The sequence below is a fragment of the Arachis hypogaea genome, chromosome 14, assembly GCF_003086295.3.
Source record: "Arachis hypogaea cultivar Tifrunner chromosome 14, arahy.Tifrunner.gnm2.J5K5, whole genome shotgun sequence".
NCBI classification, from domain to species: domain Eukaryota; kingdom Viridiplantae; phylum Streptophyta; class Magnoliopsida; order Fabales; family Fabaceae; genus Arachis; species Arachis hypogaea.
In genome coordinates this window covers 13,520,282-13,537,644 of record NC_092049.1, presented here as the reverse complement: position 1 = coordinate 13,537,644, position 17,363 = coordinate 13,520,282, and the positions used below count along the sequence as shown (strand labels likewise).

The 17,363-nt window shown below is 33.8% G+C and overlaps 1 long non-coding RNA gene across 2 annotated transcripts; it reads right to left on the bottom strand.

Moving 5' to 3' along the window:
- Window positions 1–13,290: 13,290 nt before the first annotated feature.
- On the bottom strand, window positions 13,291–15,922 carry LOC140178262 (uncharacterized). 2 transcript variants are annotated; one of them, XR_011870650.1, is made up of 2 exons: window positions 15,456–15,922; window positions 13,291–14,368 (listed from the first exon to the last, which is right to left on the bottom strand). It is a non-coding gene; the product is annotated as an uncharacterized lncRNA (long non-coding RNA). The 2 variants fall into 2 exon arrangements; XR_011870649.1 differs by lacking the exon at window positions 15,456–15,922 and adding an exon at window positions 14,540–15,444.
- Between the last annotated feature and the right edge of the window lie 1,441 nt (window positions 15,923–17,363).

Below are 17,363 nucleotides of genomic sequence, written 5' to 3'. Positions count from 1 at the left end.
AATTGGGATTAGAAATTAAGAATTTTATAAAAGAATAAAGGATAGATATGAATAGATATTTTGATAAAATTAGAGGGTAGAGAAATTTTAAAATCAAATATACTCTATTAAAAATATTTAAGAACATTATTTATCAACATATTGTTAAGTTCAACTAATTATTTTTAATTTAAATTATAAAATAAATATATTAATCACATTTTTATAAAATATAGTTTAAACTCAATACTAATTATTCAAATTAAATGATATAACTTTTTATTATTTTTCTATCACCGAAATTTTAATTTTAATTTACAAAATATTTAATTATAATAAAATTACTTAAACTTTAAGTATTTATAAAAATCCATTTAATTATTTCTCATTTAATTATCAAAACTTAATTTAATTACTTTTAATAAAATAATTTCTAAAAATAAAGTATTTAATGAATATATAAATTGAAATTAACTCAAATAATATTTTTTTCGAAAACTATGGGTCTTACAAATCACATTTTATAAAATACGATTTTAAATCTAAAATATCGATTACCTAAATTAAATTATATTACATTTCATTATTTTTCTATCACAACTTTAATTTCAATTTCTATAAAGTAACTAATTATAAATCATTTTTTAAATCATTATTAAGTTATTAAATCATTTTTTATGTTATTAATTTTTAAATCTTTTTTTAATTTAAAATTAATAGTATTCAACTTAATTTTTTATTTATAAAATTAAATTTAAAATTTTAATATTTAAAATAAATCATATAAAATTATTATTAGTTTTTAATTATTAAAATTTTTAAAAGATAAAATATTTAAAATTATAAAAAATACATAAAAATTTTAATTAATTTAAACTCAAATGATTAAAACTGTGACTATAGACCCCTTTAGGTCACCCCCAAAACCGTGACCAAAGACCCTTTTAGATCACCCTTTTGAAAAACCGTGACCATAGACACTTTTTGGTCATTGTAAAAAATCGTGACCATAAACCCCTTTAGGTCACCCTCAAAACCGTGACCATAGACCCTTTTAGGTCACCCTTCCGAAAAACCGTGACCATATACTCTTTTTGGTCACTGTAAAAAACTGTGACCATAGACCTTTTTAGGTCACCCCCCAAAACCGTGACCATAGACCCTTTTAGGTCACCCTTTTTTGAAAAACCGTGACCATAGCCCCTTTTTGGTCACTGTAAAAAATCGTGACTATAGACCCTTTTAGGCCACCCCCAAAACCGTGACCATAGACCCCTTTAGGCCACCCCCCAAAACTGTGACCATAGACACTTTTAGACCACCCCCAAAACCGTGACCATAGACCTCTTAAGGTCACCCCCCAACACCGTGACCATAGACCCTTTTAGGTCACTCTTTTTTGTAAAACCGTGGCCATAGCCCCTTTTTGGTCATTGTAAAAAACCGTGACCATAGACCCTTTAGGTCACCCCCAAAACTGTGACCATAGACCCTTTTAGGCCACCACCCAAAACCGTGACCATAGGCCCTTTAGGCCACCCTCCAAAACCGTGACCATAGACCCTTTTAGGTCACCCTTTTTTGAAAAACCGTGACCATAGACCCCTTTTGGTCACTGTAAAAAACCGTGACCATAGATCCCTTTAGGTCACCCCTCAAAACCGTGACCATAGACCCTTTTAGGCCACCCTTTTTTAAAAAACCGTGACCATAGGTACTCTATGGTCACCCTTTCTAAAAAAATCGTGACTATAGCTTTTTTTTTTGTCACCCTAAAAAACCGTGACCATAGAGGGTCTATGATCACGGTTTTTTACCGTGACAAAAAAACCGTGGCCATAGACCTAAAATGTTGTAGTGGCGATTAGTGGAGCAAAGCAACAATATTATAAAACATTTTCTGTTAAAAAAGCCAATAATATGATTGAACAAATATTTATATATTAAAAAAAGCCAATATTTTCTGTTTTTCTTTTTTTTTTGTCTTCTAATCCTCGGCACTTGTTTAAGATAACGAGTGAACTGATCACACAACCAATTCAAATTGATTAATATTTTTCTGTCTTAACTTCCTTAACCTTTTTAAACTAATCCTAAAGGAGCCATGAGCTTGGTCCTGTTTCTTCGGCCACCACTTAACCTTAGGCTTATGAAATAAGCAAATATTACAATAATATAAAAGAATTTGAGGTATCTATCTGATTATGTATCCTGCTAGCTATATAGGTAACATTAGTTTTTTTTCCCCTCCTTCTTTCTTAAATTTTGATATAATACATATTTAATTAAGGGTCAATCATGCATTTTACATATGTGATTAGATATGATTAAAAATAATAATGTAAAACACAAAAGATACAAATCCAACTCTAAAAACAAGAAGGAGAGCCTTGCCATGACTTATGCACAAACTCTACTCATCCCAGTCACCACGCCTAAACTCAAATAGCAATTGTTGTTGTGCATAGTGCATAGAGAATGGAACGTAAAAGAGAAACTCTTGAAGTAACATTATACATCTAACATTACAACTAACATTCAACCAAAAAAAAAAATTTAAATTTTAAAAATAAGAAACATTCCAAACTCAACAAAAGCTTATTTTTAATAGGCTTCATACTGAACTTATTTAGCAGTTTTCTCAATGATGGTTGAAATTAATGACTATATTGTTAGTTCTTTAGTATTATTTTCTATTTAAATATGAAATAGCTTTGAAACAAAACAAATGCACACTTTCATGTGCTTGGATTTTTGCTTTTACTTGAAATACAAGCAAACACTTTGAACATTGAAGACCTAAAAGCATCCCAGTCTTCTGTTGTTTGTGCTTATTATATTATTTAGAACTGTTGTGAAAACAATGTTTTAGTTTAGCCATAAATAAATTTTGCACTTGTTAACATTTTTTTATCCAGATTGATTCTCTCTCTTCTCCTATTAAATAGAATGTAAGATCTATACATTGTATCATGAATTCTGTACCATATACTACATCCAATGATAATAAAAAGAGATATTTTAATTAACATATATATCCATTATATATATTTAATTTTATAACAAAAATTGCCAGATGACATCTCCTAATTACACCTAAATTAACAATGTTTTTCGCTTTTTTACACCAACTGCAAATTCTCTTAGAAACGTTTTCTGCTTTTTTACTCTGATTGCAAATCTCCAATTGCAAATTATGAGCTTAAGTGCTTAACAAAAATTTTCTTCCAATTTTAACCCTCCTTTATCTTGCGTATAATCCCACTCTTCACAGTCTCCCACAAATCGTAATGAAGTTCCTATACGTTGTTCCATGGTGGACACTGAAAACGCAGTCTCCAAGTTATTTCGCGCGTTTCCTTCTTTGATCTCCATCGAAGCGATACCCTCTGCCACCAATGGAGTCGTTTAACCCTTTGCTCTCTGCCACTATTGATGTTTCTATTCACTGGCTTACCATTGCATAAGCTCTTTTAGTTCCCTATAACTATAAGCAACCATGTATTTCTTTTTTTTTTTTTTTATCTTGCTCCTATGATTAGAGAGTGGATTTGTTTATAATTCTGTACTTATATTTATTCAAGTAAGAAAATGATGGTCAATGACTAATAGTTCAAATGGCATAGTCTTCCCATACTCAATTAAGAAATTCAGGTTCGAGTCTCATATATTTGATAAAAAAATAAAATAAAATAAAAAATGATGAATTGCTTTATTTTTTTACCTGCATATTACATGTTTCATGAATTTTTAGATATTATAAATTCATTATATTTTTCTTTAGTATTATTTTCTTGCACATTACATATTTGATGAATTATTTTATATTATGAAAGTTTGGTAGTGGAGCTTATTGGTTCAACATACTGTAATAATTGTTAAATTACTTTACATTTTTTTTTCCCTTGCACATTACATGTTTCATGAAATACATAGTTGAATATGATAATGTCTTGCTTGAATATAATAATTGTGATTTATAAATATAATAATCTTGCACATTACATTTATCATATTACATAAAGAAGAAGATTGTGATTTTGTAGAATAACAATGACAGATTAAACTTTATCTATTTTTCAGGTGACTATCTATATCTATTTTGTATTATAAATTATTAATTATGTTTATCTTTTTACTTTCTTTTTAGTGTTTATCTTATTCACTTAAGAGAATGATGATGACCATCCATGAAATGATTTTATTTGCTTCCCAATGGAAATAGCTTCTTCATTAACTCTGAAAAATGAAGAATGTTTATAACAAAAAATAATCATCCTATAACAGAGGCACATCAATCAGTTAGTTACTAACTTACTATCGACTTCTAGGAATAGTTCTTATTTCAATTTAGGGTAAAGTATATTTTTTATCTCGAAGTTTGGTAAAATTTTTAAAAATACCTCTAAGTTTTATTTTATTTTAATTTTGTCCCAAAAATTTTCGATTTGCATCAAATATATCCTTGGAGGCTAAATTTTCAAAAAATTTAAGATCAATATAACAATAATGCATGTAAATTATGCTTGATTTGCTTGTGTTGAGGGGTTGTTCTTATAAAATTATTGTTGAATCGATCTTAAATTTTTTGAAAAATTAGCCGCTAGGGATATATTTGATGCAAATCAAAACTTTCTGGGACAAAATTAAAACAAAATAAAACTTAAGGATATTTTTAAAACTTTTGTCAAACTTTAAGGATAAAAAATATATTTTACCCTTCATTTTATTATTTTATTCTTTTTCATGTATATAATTGTTATTTACTTTTTCGTAGAGTAATTATCATTGATTATGTGAAAAAGTAGTCAAATATCATTTACTTCAAATTAAAGAGTGTTATTGAATTAAAATAAACTATAGAAAAGAACTTTAGTTAAAATAATTGAAATAAATTATGAGAATGCATACAAAGTTAAATAACCTGAACGTCAAAAAAAAAAAAAGAGCATTAGAAGGAAATAAAGCAACATATTCTCTAATATGATAAGATATTATATTTCTATGCTTGAAACTTGTATGTACAATTCTAATTTTTTGGACTTTAAAAATATCTATGGTAATAGATTTTGTAATCGCAGAAATTCTAATTAGAACGAAAAGAAAGAGAACATTAGCATAACAATCTCTTTCATGATTCACGAGATTTAATTTATGATCCGTAGCAATGATCATAAAACTCATTGATAAATGAAGAGTGATATTTCATGACGAAGAAGGTAGTGTAATAGTAACATTGTGTTAGTATTGTAACTTAAGAGGGCAGAAACAAAACGAAGAATATCATGATTTTGCTGAATAATGATAGATTAGAGTTTATTTGTTTTTCAGGTAACTATTTAAGTCTGCTTCAAGTAAGAAGAGGTTGAAAATTCTTATTCACAATAAAAAAAAAATACTTTGAGTAGCACAACAAATATTATATTTAAAAAAATTTTTAAAATTTAAAATAACATATTATTTTTTTATTGTTACTATTTGTTTTTTTTTTCATCTATTATTTTTATTCTACATTATAATTAAATATTTTAGATATTTTTCTTATATTTTATCATAATTAATTTTAATTTAAATATATCCGTAATTTTTCACTGATAAAAATACTAGTTTATTTCTAAAGATATGCATAATTTACAATGAAATAATAATTACACAAATCTTGTTTTAAAATAATGAAAGGATTACTAACGTGGTCACTGGTAGATGCTACGTTTTTTTCCCGATGCTCATATTCAACGTGTCATTATAACAGCTGTTATATATAACACCGAAAAAACAAAATGCAATTAATCTAAGAGAAAATTTTACTCTTCTTTCTTATGAGATGCTAAAATGACATTTTTTTTATTTTATATATGTACATTCTTCTTCCTTCTAATTTTTAAAAAACCTCATCTTTAATCTATTTTAAAATTTTTTGTGTTAACTAATATTAGCTTTATCCATTTTTTAAGAAACAATAAATTATTTTTTGAAAAAATATCCATTAACAAAAATTTTATTTTTTATTATTAAATTTTACTTACCAAAATATTTTTTAATAAATTATTTTTTATTGATTAAATTATATTTTTATTAAAATACTTTTAAAAAATTAATAATTAAATTATTTTTTCTAAAATACCTATCTTTTAATAATTTTTTAATTATTAAATTATAATTTTATCAAAATTTTTGTTAACAATTATTTTTATATTTTATTATTAATTTTTTTATATCAATAATTTTAACATTAAATAAAAGATCTTATCATTGTTAATATATATAACAATTAATAATAAAATATAAAAAAATTATTAACAAAAATTTTGGTAAAATTATAATTTAATAATTAAAATATTATTGAAAGATATTTTATAAAAATAATAATATAATTATTAAATTTTTTAAAAAATATAATTTAAACAAAATTTAATGATAAAAAATAAAACTTTTGTTAATGAATATTTTTAAAAAAAATAATTTATTTTTCTTAAAAAATAGATAAAGTTAATATTAGTTAACACAAAAAATTTAAAATAAATTAAAAAAAAAAATTTTAAAAATTAAAAGATAAAAAAATATATATTTATAAAATAGAGGAGAATAAAATATCATTTTAATATTTTATAGGAGACTAAAGTGGAATTTTCTCCTAATCTAATCAACCTTTTTCCGAATCCACCCCGTGACATACACAACAACACTAATTAACAAACATCATCCCGTGAATTCCATCAAGGAAAAAAAATAAAAGAAAAAAAAGGTACTCATGTTCTAGAATAATCTGCAATACATATATAGAGCTATGCATGTGATCATACTATGTTGGAATTGTGTACCATAAAAGGGTCCCTCTTTCTTTTTGGTATGGCACCAAAGTTCCTCAACAAGTGGCGGATCTTGAAAGAAAAAAAAAAAAAATTAGCGGCTAAATATATAATTGAGCATATAAATTATGTAAAAGTATTTATATTCAAATTAAATATATTAATTATTTGATTTTTCAATCATTATAAATTCATAATTATAAGATTTTAATAAATTCTAAAAAAAATTAAAATTATAATTAACATAGTAGTGTCTAAAATTATAATAAATAAATATTTTTTATTTGTCTAAACTATTTTTTTAAAAGAAAATATTGAATATTAATAATAAAAATATAAAAGAACAAACTTAAAATCTAACAAGATTTTTTTATTTGATTTTATGATACTACTTATTTTATTGTGCAACACATTTTAACAATAAACAAATTAAAAAATTAAACTTATTTTACTAAATATACACACATATACTGCTTATCTAATAAATTATGTAAAATTAGTTTATCTATACACACATATCTTATCTAATAAAGGATGTAAAATTAGTTTATATATTTTTGTTACGGCCCCAGCCCAGCTGGTATCCAACTTGATCCGACCCGGGTGGCTGGGTCAATGGACGTCGAATCCGAGCCGGGAAACCAACTTTGATACTTGTCCCCCCAGCTCACCACACAACAGCTGTACAAGGAAATTTCGAGAAAGGTGGGTCTGTCTTTACGGGACCCACCTCTGACAAGGTATATATGGGGAGGGCCCTACCCTTCCGCCAAGGTAGGTCACTACCACCCTTACTCTCATAGCTGCCTGCATACTTTCTGACTTGAGCGTAGGAGTGTCATTGCAGGTGGCTCCCCCCCCCCTCCCATACTCCACAAAGAGCTCGGGAGATCGTCGGCCCACGCGTCTCGCACACAGGCTCAGATCCAGGTTGGTTCCCACCTCCTCACCTGGAGCACCTCTTCAACCCGTGCGGAACCCCGAGCAACTGAACATTGGCGCCGTCTGTGGGGAATCGGCCAAGATGGACTTTCTGTTGGGTCTTGTAGAGGCAGACGACGGAAGCGAACCCGGCAGGGAGGAAATGGTCCCCAGAAGCGGCAGGGTAGCCTCGGTGGCTTCCTCTCGCGAACGCACCAGATCCCCCTGTGACAACCCGAGTTCCCTGCGCGCACCCATGAAACGCGACCCTTTGGAGGAACAAGTAGTGACAGCGCCAGAATAATACAGGAGCTGCGCCACAAAGTGCAAAACCTGGAGCGGGAGGTGGCTAGCAGAGAGCACCACCAACCAGCTCCAAGGCAAGGGTGTTCCCGATCTCCTCAAAGGAGAGGAAGAAGTCCTCGAAGAAGCCGCTCCAGGAGCACCCCGAGCCCCCGATCGGAGTCAGAAAGCCAAGGCAAAAGTAGAGAGGTGCCAAGAAGACGGCGAGATCCTATAATTTACACCCGACCTCCGACAAGAAATATCGTCGAGGAAAACTGAGAAGACAACAAAGAAAGACTAAGGAGAAGGCGACCACCTGTAATCATGGGGGGCAACCCCTTTCCATCATTCGATCCTTGAGGTCCGGCTTCCGAAGCACTTCGATAAGCCAATGGACATGAGGTACGATGGGACCCAAGAGGCCAAGACCCCCAAGAACATCTAACAGTCTTCGAGACCAGAATGAACTTGGAAAGGGTGGGTGATGAAGTAAGGTGTCGTGCCTTCCCCGTGACTTTAGCGGGACCAGCAATTCGCTGGTTCAATGCTCTCCCCCAGGGCTCTGTAACCACCTTCGCTGACATCAGTCGCGCCTTCTTGGCTCAGTTCATCACACGTATCACTAAAGTGAAGCACCCGATTAACTTGCTTGGGGTAACACAAAGGACTGGCGAACCGACCAGGAAGTTCCTGGATAGGTTCAATGACGAGTGCTTAGAGATCGACGACCTAACCGATTTGGTGGCCAGCTTGTGCTTGACGAATGGATTGCTGAAAGAGGATTTCAGGAAACACCTTACCACCAAGCCCGTGTGGACAATGCAAGAAATTCAAAATGTGGCCAGGGAGTATATCAATGACGAAGAAGTTAGTCAGGTCGTGGCAGCCAACAAGCGGCAGCCCGCCTACACCCATACTCTGGTCCTATTGCAAACTCAGCAGTCGTCTACCGGGGAGACCCCCTTCAAGCTCACCTATGGGATAGATGCAATAATACCCGTGGAGATCGGTGAACCGAGCCCACGACTACTTTTAGGAGGAGTTGAAGAGGCCGTAGAAAAGGACTTGGTGTACGAGGCTAGGGAAATGACCCACTTATCGGAGACGGCGTTGAAACAAAGAATGGTCCTGCGTTACAACACCAAAGTACTCAAGAGAGAGTTTGAACAGAACGACCTGGTCCTACGACGCAACGATGTTGGACTCCCGGCACCTGGGGAAGGAAAGCTAGCAGCGAATTGGGAAGGCCCATACAGGGTGAAGGAGGTGCTCGGCAACGGTGCCTACAAACTAGAATGGCTGGGTGGCAGGGAAGTCCCAAGAACCTGGAATGCGAGTAACCTAAGGAGATTCTATCCCTAGCAGCCGAGGCACTCTAGGCGAGCAAGCGTTTTGCCGGGGCACTCTAGGCGAGCAAGCATTTTGCCGGTTCAAACCGGTTTAGTAAGATCTGTATTGATTTATGTTGGAATATTTGCCTTTTGTTTGTCATTACTTCATGATCATATTATTTGCGGTTAGTTGTTTTCAATTAGCCGTTTGTCAATAATTCGTCATCTCTTGGTTTCGTATTCAATATTTAAACTAATCAAATTATCTTGCCAAGTAATTAGCACCAGAACGACACGGTATCCCGGGATTGATCACCCCGGGAACCATTAAGCAACAAACACCGCAATAAACGGCTGCTGAAACGATAAGAGCCATGACCTAGCTTAGCTAGTCACCAACAAAGCGGTAAAAAAGTACAAGCGAATAGCTAATTACCAACAAAACGGCAAGAAAACAGCAAGCAAATTGATTACCGACAAAGCGGGAAACAAGCATCTCGTTTTGTACCGGCAAAACGACAATCAAATTTACTAAAACAAAGCATTCAAAGATCTACATATTACAAAAAACCAAAATACAAAAGCAAGACCGCATCACTTCTTCGGCATATCAACAATTTTGCGATCCTTGATGGTCTTGAAAACGCTAACTGCGGAGGTGTCAAAGTCGGGAGCCAGCAACTTCACTTGAGCTTTGAGGGCCTCCTCAGTCATCAAGATGGCATTCTTACCCTACCTCACGGTCTCTTTGTACTTCTTTTTTAAACCAGCTGCTTCGTTCTTAGTTGCGGTTACCGACGAGAGAGCCTCGTCGTGTTCTTTCTCGAGCTCCTTCACCCGGCCTTGAGCGGTGTTGAGCTGACCCTCTAAAGTGAGCTCCCGCTCGGTAAGCCGTGCCACGGCAACATCGGAGGTCTTGACCTTCTCCTCAGCGTTAGCTAGCTGCTCCCGAAGTGACTGGACTTCAACCTTGTATTTATTATTAGCTTGGACAGAGGACTCAAGCCTGTTCTCCAATGAACGCGCCCCTGCCAGGGCGAATTCCGCTTTCCTCGCTATGGCGGCTCCCCGGAGCAGGGTACGGTACATCCACCTGGCTTGCGAAGAGAGATCCCCACCATGAAAGAAGTCCTCCGTGCCGGGGAGAAGTTGGGAATCAATGAAGTTCCCAGCATCAAAGTTCTTTTCCATCACCGTGAGGACTCCCTCAGGGCTAGAGGACGACTTTCGCTTTCTCGGGTTGTCAAGAATCACCACCTCAGGCCCGTCACCTTGCGCCTCAATCTCTGGCCAGGGGCTCGGGCCAGCACTGGTCCCAATCACCTCCCCCTGGGTAGGTTGGGACTGAGCCTCCGCCTCGACGGCATCATGGGGAGGCACCTCATTGTTCTGGGTAGCAGAGTCATCGTCACTATCGTTAGCAAGAAAGGTGTTGAACAAAGCGACAAGTCCAACCTGTTCGCAAGCCATAGAAACTGCAACGCAGAGGAGAGCTAGTTAGTCGGTAAAACAGTTAATCAAGTGTGCAAATAATAAACATGAGCAAAGGACCAAACGACCACACACCTACGTAATTCCTAGCCATATCCTGGTCACCCATAAGAAGATGGGGATTAACATTATTCTTGCCGAAGATAGCTAACAAGATGTCGGCAACCTTCTTATTCTCAGAAGACAACCCCTTGTACGTCACCTTCGTAAAGGCGTTCGCCCCTGCCCTGAAACTCCAATAGGTCAAGATATGGCGTTCCCCCTCCAAGGTCAACCAGAAGGGATGCCGACCTGCAAGCGGGCGGACCTTGAAGTACTTGTCCTTGAAACCATGGTAAGAATCTTCGAACAAACCAAAGATTCTTCGACCTTGGGCCGCTCGGAAGGACATAAAACCTTTCTTGGCTTTCCCCTCTTTAGAAGGGTTTGTCAAAGTAAAAAGAAATAAAAAAAAAACCTCAACGGAGGCAATTGAGACGGCGCCACGTCACACTGGTTAAGTAGTTCCATTTGAAAGGGAGGGAAAGGAAGGCGAACCCCCAGGTGGGTGAACATCGCCTTATACTCCTAGAGCCAGTCCGCGACCCGGGGAGAGTGTAAATTTAAGTGGAATATCCGTTCGTGAGTAGCAGGGACAAAAACCTCATAGTTGGCTTCTTCATTTGGTTGGGGGTTTCCTTCACATCCGAAGTCACCCAGGCGTATCGGTCGTAGGGCTGCGCTCTCGTGGCAGGAACCCTCATGACGGGACGCTGGGCCATATCTACAGTGGGGGCACCACTCAAAGTCAGTCTATGAGGTCCGGAAACCGGCACTAATACCAGAAAATTACAGTTTGCCTACCCAAGGTCTACAGTTAACCAAAGCCTAAATCTATGCTCAAAAACGAAGCCTAAGCAACAAAAGCCTAGAACGGTTACCACCCTAATGCCTATATTCAAACACTCAGCAAAACGTACAACACGCATGCAAAACCGAAACAAAAGAACAAGTGGCATAACAGTAAGCTTAGGCTAGCCAAAGTAAGAGAAAGGGAAAAGGAACTTACCAGGATCATAATGACGATCGAAGGAGGCTGAAAAACTGGGGAAGATCTGGACAAAGCAGGAATTTGCTGCGAAGAATTTGGAAGAGACGAGAGGAAATGAAAGGGATGTGATGATAGAGAAGAAGTGGAATTGAAAGTGAAAGGAAACTGACACGTAAAGAAGCGCGAAAGATAAGGGTATAATGGACCTTTCACGCGGGGTTTAAATCAATCATCAAGGGCATTAAATGCTCGGCGCAGAAATCGAGGCGGCGTGGGTTAATCCCCAAAGGCGATTTGCTTCACTCGCGCGTAGGGGGCACGCCCTCACCTCAACTAACGGCAGCCCGACCAAGCGACTACACATGAAGGAGAGCATAACGCACCAACAACGGCACTCACGGCCGCAGTAAGCGTGTTGGGGGCACTGTTACGGCCCAACCCAACTGGTATCCAACTTGACCCGACCCGGGCGGCCGGATCAATGGGCATCGAATCTGAGCTGAGAAACCGACCCTGACAACTGTCCCCCAGCTCACTACACAATAGCTGTACAAGGAAATTTCGAGGAAGGTGGGTCTGTCCTTGCGGGACCCACCTCTGACAAGGTATATATGGGGAGGGCCCTACCCATACCCCAAGGTACGTCACTACCACCCTTACTCTCATAGCTGCCTGCATACTTTTTGACTTGAGCGTCAGAGTATCATTGCAGGTGGCTCCCCCCTACTCCACAAAGAGCTCGGGAGATCGTCGGCCCACGTGTCTTGCACACAGGCTTAGATCCAGGCTGGTTCCCACCTCCTCAGCTGGAGCACCTCTCCAACCCGTCCAGAACCCTAAGCAACCAAACAATTTTATAGTTTAGTTGAAAAATATTTTGTATTATAAAATATTAAAATAGTATGAAATTATTACACACTTCACAACTAGAAAATTGTTTATTACAAACGGATTTACAAATAAATTTGGTCTTTATTACAGACGAATTTTTTGTTTCCAACGGATTTTGTCCCTCTGTAAAAGTTTCGTTGAAAATTATTTATCAATAGATTTTTTTTATCGGTAATTTATCGACAGATTTTTCTCCATTACTGACAAATTTTTTCTCGATAATCGTCTATTTCGCTAAAAAGTCAGATTTTCCATCGGTAATTAGCGTCAAACTTTTTGATAACTTTTCTGTCTGTAACTAGAGTCAAATTTTTTTACAAATTTTTTGTTTATAATTAGAGTCTGAAAAAGCATTCACAAGGCGGAAAATCTGTCAGTAAAATAAAACATAATTTTTTTTTTACATTTTTCCATGTAAAATAAATTCGATTTCATACAAAATAAATATAAATTTAATCAAAATAAATTTTTATCTAATTTGTATTCGAACATTCATAGTATTTCAAAAAATAAATAAAATTATCGTATTATCAAACTAGTTAGAAGAAAAGTATTATAAACAAGTAAGTCAATTCAAATCATAAACACAAATAGTGTGTTGATACATTAGAAATTCTACCATATAAAGATAGTAATACTCAAAATATCTCTAGCAAGAATTTAGTTCATAAAAAAAATACTGTCATTGAACATCTCTACTACTGCTGCTTCTCGACTTTCTTCTTCTGGCATAAGCGGTCGTCTAGTGCATTGTCGGCATCACCCTGTAACCAACATATGATAGCATTAAGTATGAAACAAAATTGCTAAATGCAAAGAATGAATGATATAAGATCAAAGAAGAATACCCAGTTAAAAAGTGTAATTTGATACTAATTTTTGAAAGATCATGCAATGACAATAGACAATGTCTATTTAATACAAGACACAAGATAATTGAGCATTAATTTCAGTTAACCTAATAAATTCACCATTCTTAACCCACCTAAATTCACAAACATAGAAAGGGAGTACACAAGTAGTCAATAAGATTCAGTGATTAGGAAACATTAGTATAGATAGTCCAGCCTGTGTCACAGTCAAATCATGTTACTATTATCTTTGTCTTAACAATTGAAGAAATACATATTCAATTCAAAATGCTCCAACTCCCACAATAGAAAACCAATAAATACTCAATAAACAGGTTCCCATGGTCTATAGACTATATGCCATTAAATAAGAACAAATTAGAGGTTCTGAATAAATAAGAAATAAACCAATTTCCAATCATCCTCAGTGAATGCATCACATTGTAGAACTTTGTTGCTTTTGCTTACTGTACAAGCACAAGTATTTGGAACAACAACACACAGAACACCAACAATGAAGAATAATGGACCCTCAAACCCATCTGAAAACCTGATGAGACAGACACAGAGAGAAACAGAGAGAACTCAACGTGGCTGTAAATAGAACTGGCCCCTGCCTATGGCTATGGTGTCTATATATAGGAAATGAGCAGCAGAGTTTGTTTCCAGTGGAAATGAACATGGATTTAGTTCGTCGTGCCTACTTTTCTGGTAAAGAAGATTTGTGAATGCATTTGTCACCTGCGGGGTTCTAATCTGCTTGATTTGGATGCAGATTACCTGCAATCATTGTGTTAATCATAATAGCATAATAAGAAGGAGGAAATTGGAATAGGTATGATGATTTTCCTAGTAATAGTGAATAATACTTCAGTTCACTCTTCACATAAGAAGAACCAGAAAGTGAAAAAGAAAAAGAGATGCAGAAAGAAAGAATCTGAAGATTCTAACCTAAAGGATCATTGGTAAGAAGAGTTTTATACTTCAGTTTCCGAAATCATAATTCAATTCATTAATACAAGGTGTTCCAACACATGGATTTGAGTTTATAATAGAATTGAATTCATTAATATTTTTCTTGGCTTCTTATTAAGAAAAAATATAATAATTGAAATTCACTTTCCTCCTTCTAATTGTTTAAAGTTACATAGAGTTGCTGCTTTTATTTCACAAGGGAAAAAGAAATCTTTAATTTCTAAGGGAATCCTAGGCTCTCATTGCCAATCAGTCACCTAAAACTAAAAATTTAACATTTGACACAACGTCAATATAAAATCTAATCACAAATATATTCACCTAGTTGAAGGCATTTAAGATTTTAACATAATTACCTTAAAAGTGATATAGAATTAATATTTCTATCCAAAACAAAAAGTAAAGTAAAGTAAAATAAGATTAGTTGATAATGGTAAAGGCCTCTTGTTAACAACACAAGGATAAGGTCGACCTAACTTGCACTAGATTATGATTGATCACACTTAATGCTCTTCTGGTTTGTCCAAACTTGGTCCTAAAATATGATGCTCATAACTTAGAAGCTGTTACATTATACACATGCATTTTTAATAGAGTAATTCAAACTACACCATAGATTAAAATTGCTATAGTTTAATAACAATAGATAGAAAAAGAAATCTGAATATCAATAAAAATGACATCTGCTTATTGTCACATAAGTTGACAACCTTTATAACTAGTAATCATATTAATCACTTATGAACCACATAGTTGTTATCCTATGCAAAAAATATATAGATTGATATTGCGATAGTATGCAAACCGTTGAAACCAAAATATAGACAATATTCATATCTTAACCGCACGCCAATAATCCAAACACTCTCGATATATACATATTTTGATGTACCTTAGCATTTACAAGGAGCAATGAAATCTCTGTCTGGGATGAATTAAAAGTAAATGAACTAAATATAAGTAAATTCATATACAACTAAATTTCACACACACATTGCTTATCTAATAAATCATGTAACACGCGCACACACACATATATTACTTATCTAATAAATCATTTGTTTATCTATTTTATAGTTTATTTGAAAAATATTTTGTATTATAAAATATTAAAATAGTATGAAATTATTTGTTTATATTATTTATTATTTTATAGTTAGATTTTATTTAGTAAAATCATTATAATTTGAAATAATTAGTTTATTCGATTCTTCTAATTCTAAACTTAAAAAATATGTCTTATAATTATAATATTAAATCAAAATATAAATAAGTAAAAATAAAGAAATGAAGATTTGATAACATTGAAAATAATAAAAAAAAAAGAGGTATATATAATCAATGAACAATAAAAGGAAAAAAATGTGGTTGGAATAAGACTTGAACCTATGATCATAGCCTTGTGCATGATTTACAAGAAGAATAAAAACTAATTGTACTATTACGCATGTGAAATAAATAGTCTGCAATTTAACACATTAAAAATTAATTTATTATGAATTAAATTTTTTTTAAAAATTTAATTCATTGTTAGTTAATAAATTATTATAAATTTTAGATAATATTTAAATTTTTTATATTTATTTAAATAAACCAATAAATTGACCCATCTAAATTATTTATTGCTGGTTCGTTCTTTCTTTCCTTTGTTTACCTTTCCACCATGGTGATGTTTTGGAACCACAAACGAAGCAATGAGCCACTAAATTAGGCGCGTGTATGTAGGTATTGACACGTGTCATTCCAAGAGCCACAAACATGGTGTAAACTGTAACCTCTCACATCAGCACTAAAGCAAAAAGTGCACATATACATACAAGAATCTCTCTCTAGTAGCAGTCTTTTGGAAAATCTGATCATTTCCTAAAGTACAATAATTATATTTCTTGTTCTAAGTCCAAAGTTCAAACCAACAAATTAATATACAGGTGAATGGACTGGTACTGCCAGTGGCCAGACAAATTTTAACCATCCACTAATCAGCATCTCATCCTCTTTCCAATGCGAGTGTTGAATATTATCTTGCCTCCGATCTTTAATATTATCATCATTAAGATCAATAGCATCCAATCCATGAGAATTGACAAAATCTGAATATTGCGAATTTAGACTAGATTGTATAGGAGTCTGAGAGGATGGGTTAGAAGAGCCACCAACACCAGATGAGTTATGTCTTGATGCACTGAATTGAGTTGGAAACGACAAGAAAGTTGGAGTAACATTTCTGATAGAGGGGTTAAATATAGACGAAAATAGAAAATGAGGTGTTTGTGAATTTTGATTTTGCGGTTGGAATATAGGAAACTAATTATTATAAGGAGCTTGAAAATTAAAATTAGAAAGATTTTGTGCATTTGGATTTTGAAATGAATTTGGTAGTGTGAAGTTTTGATTTGGAACTTGAGAGTTTGAGGTTTGAGATTGTTGGGTATTTAGAATTTGAGGAAAGTTTTGTAAGTAATTGAAGAAAGAGTTGAGTTGGTTTGGATCTATTTTTTTGAACAAAAAATAATAGTAGCAGAACTTTAATTTCGTAAACTTGGAAGAAGATAAAGAAGAGTAGTAGATAGTGTGAGAATAGAAGTGTATCTAAGTGGTATATATAGAGTAACAAAATATTAATTTATTAATAATAACGGTAACATAATAACGGCTAATTTTGCAACAGCTAATTTTACAACGGCTAGTTTTACAACGGCTAATTTAATATAATAATATAAATATAAATAATTAATATAAATTATTAATTAAATAAATAATTAATTATTTAATCTAATTAATTATTATAATTATTAATAAA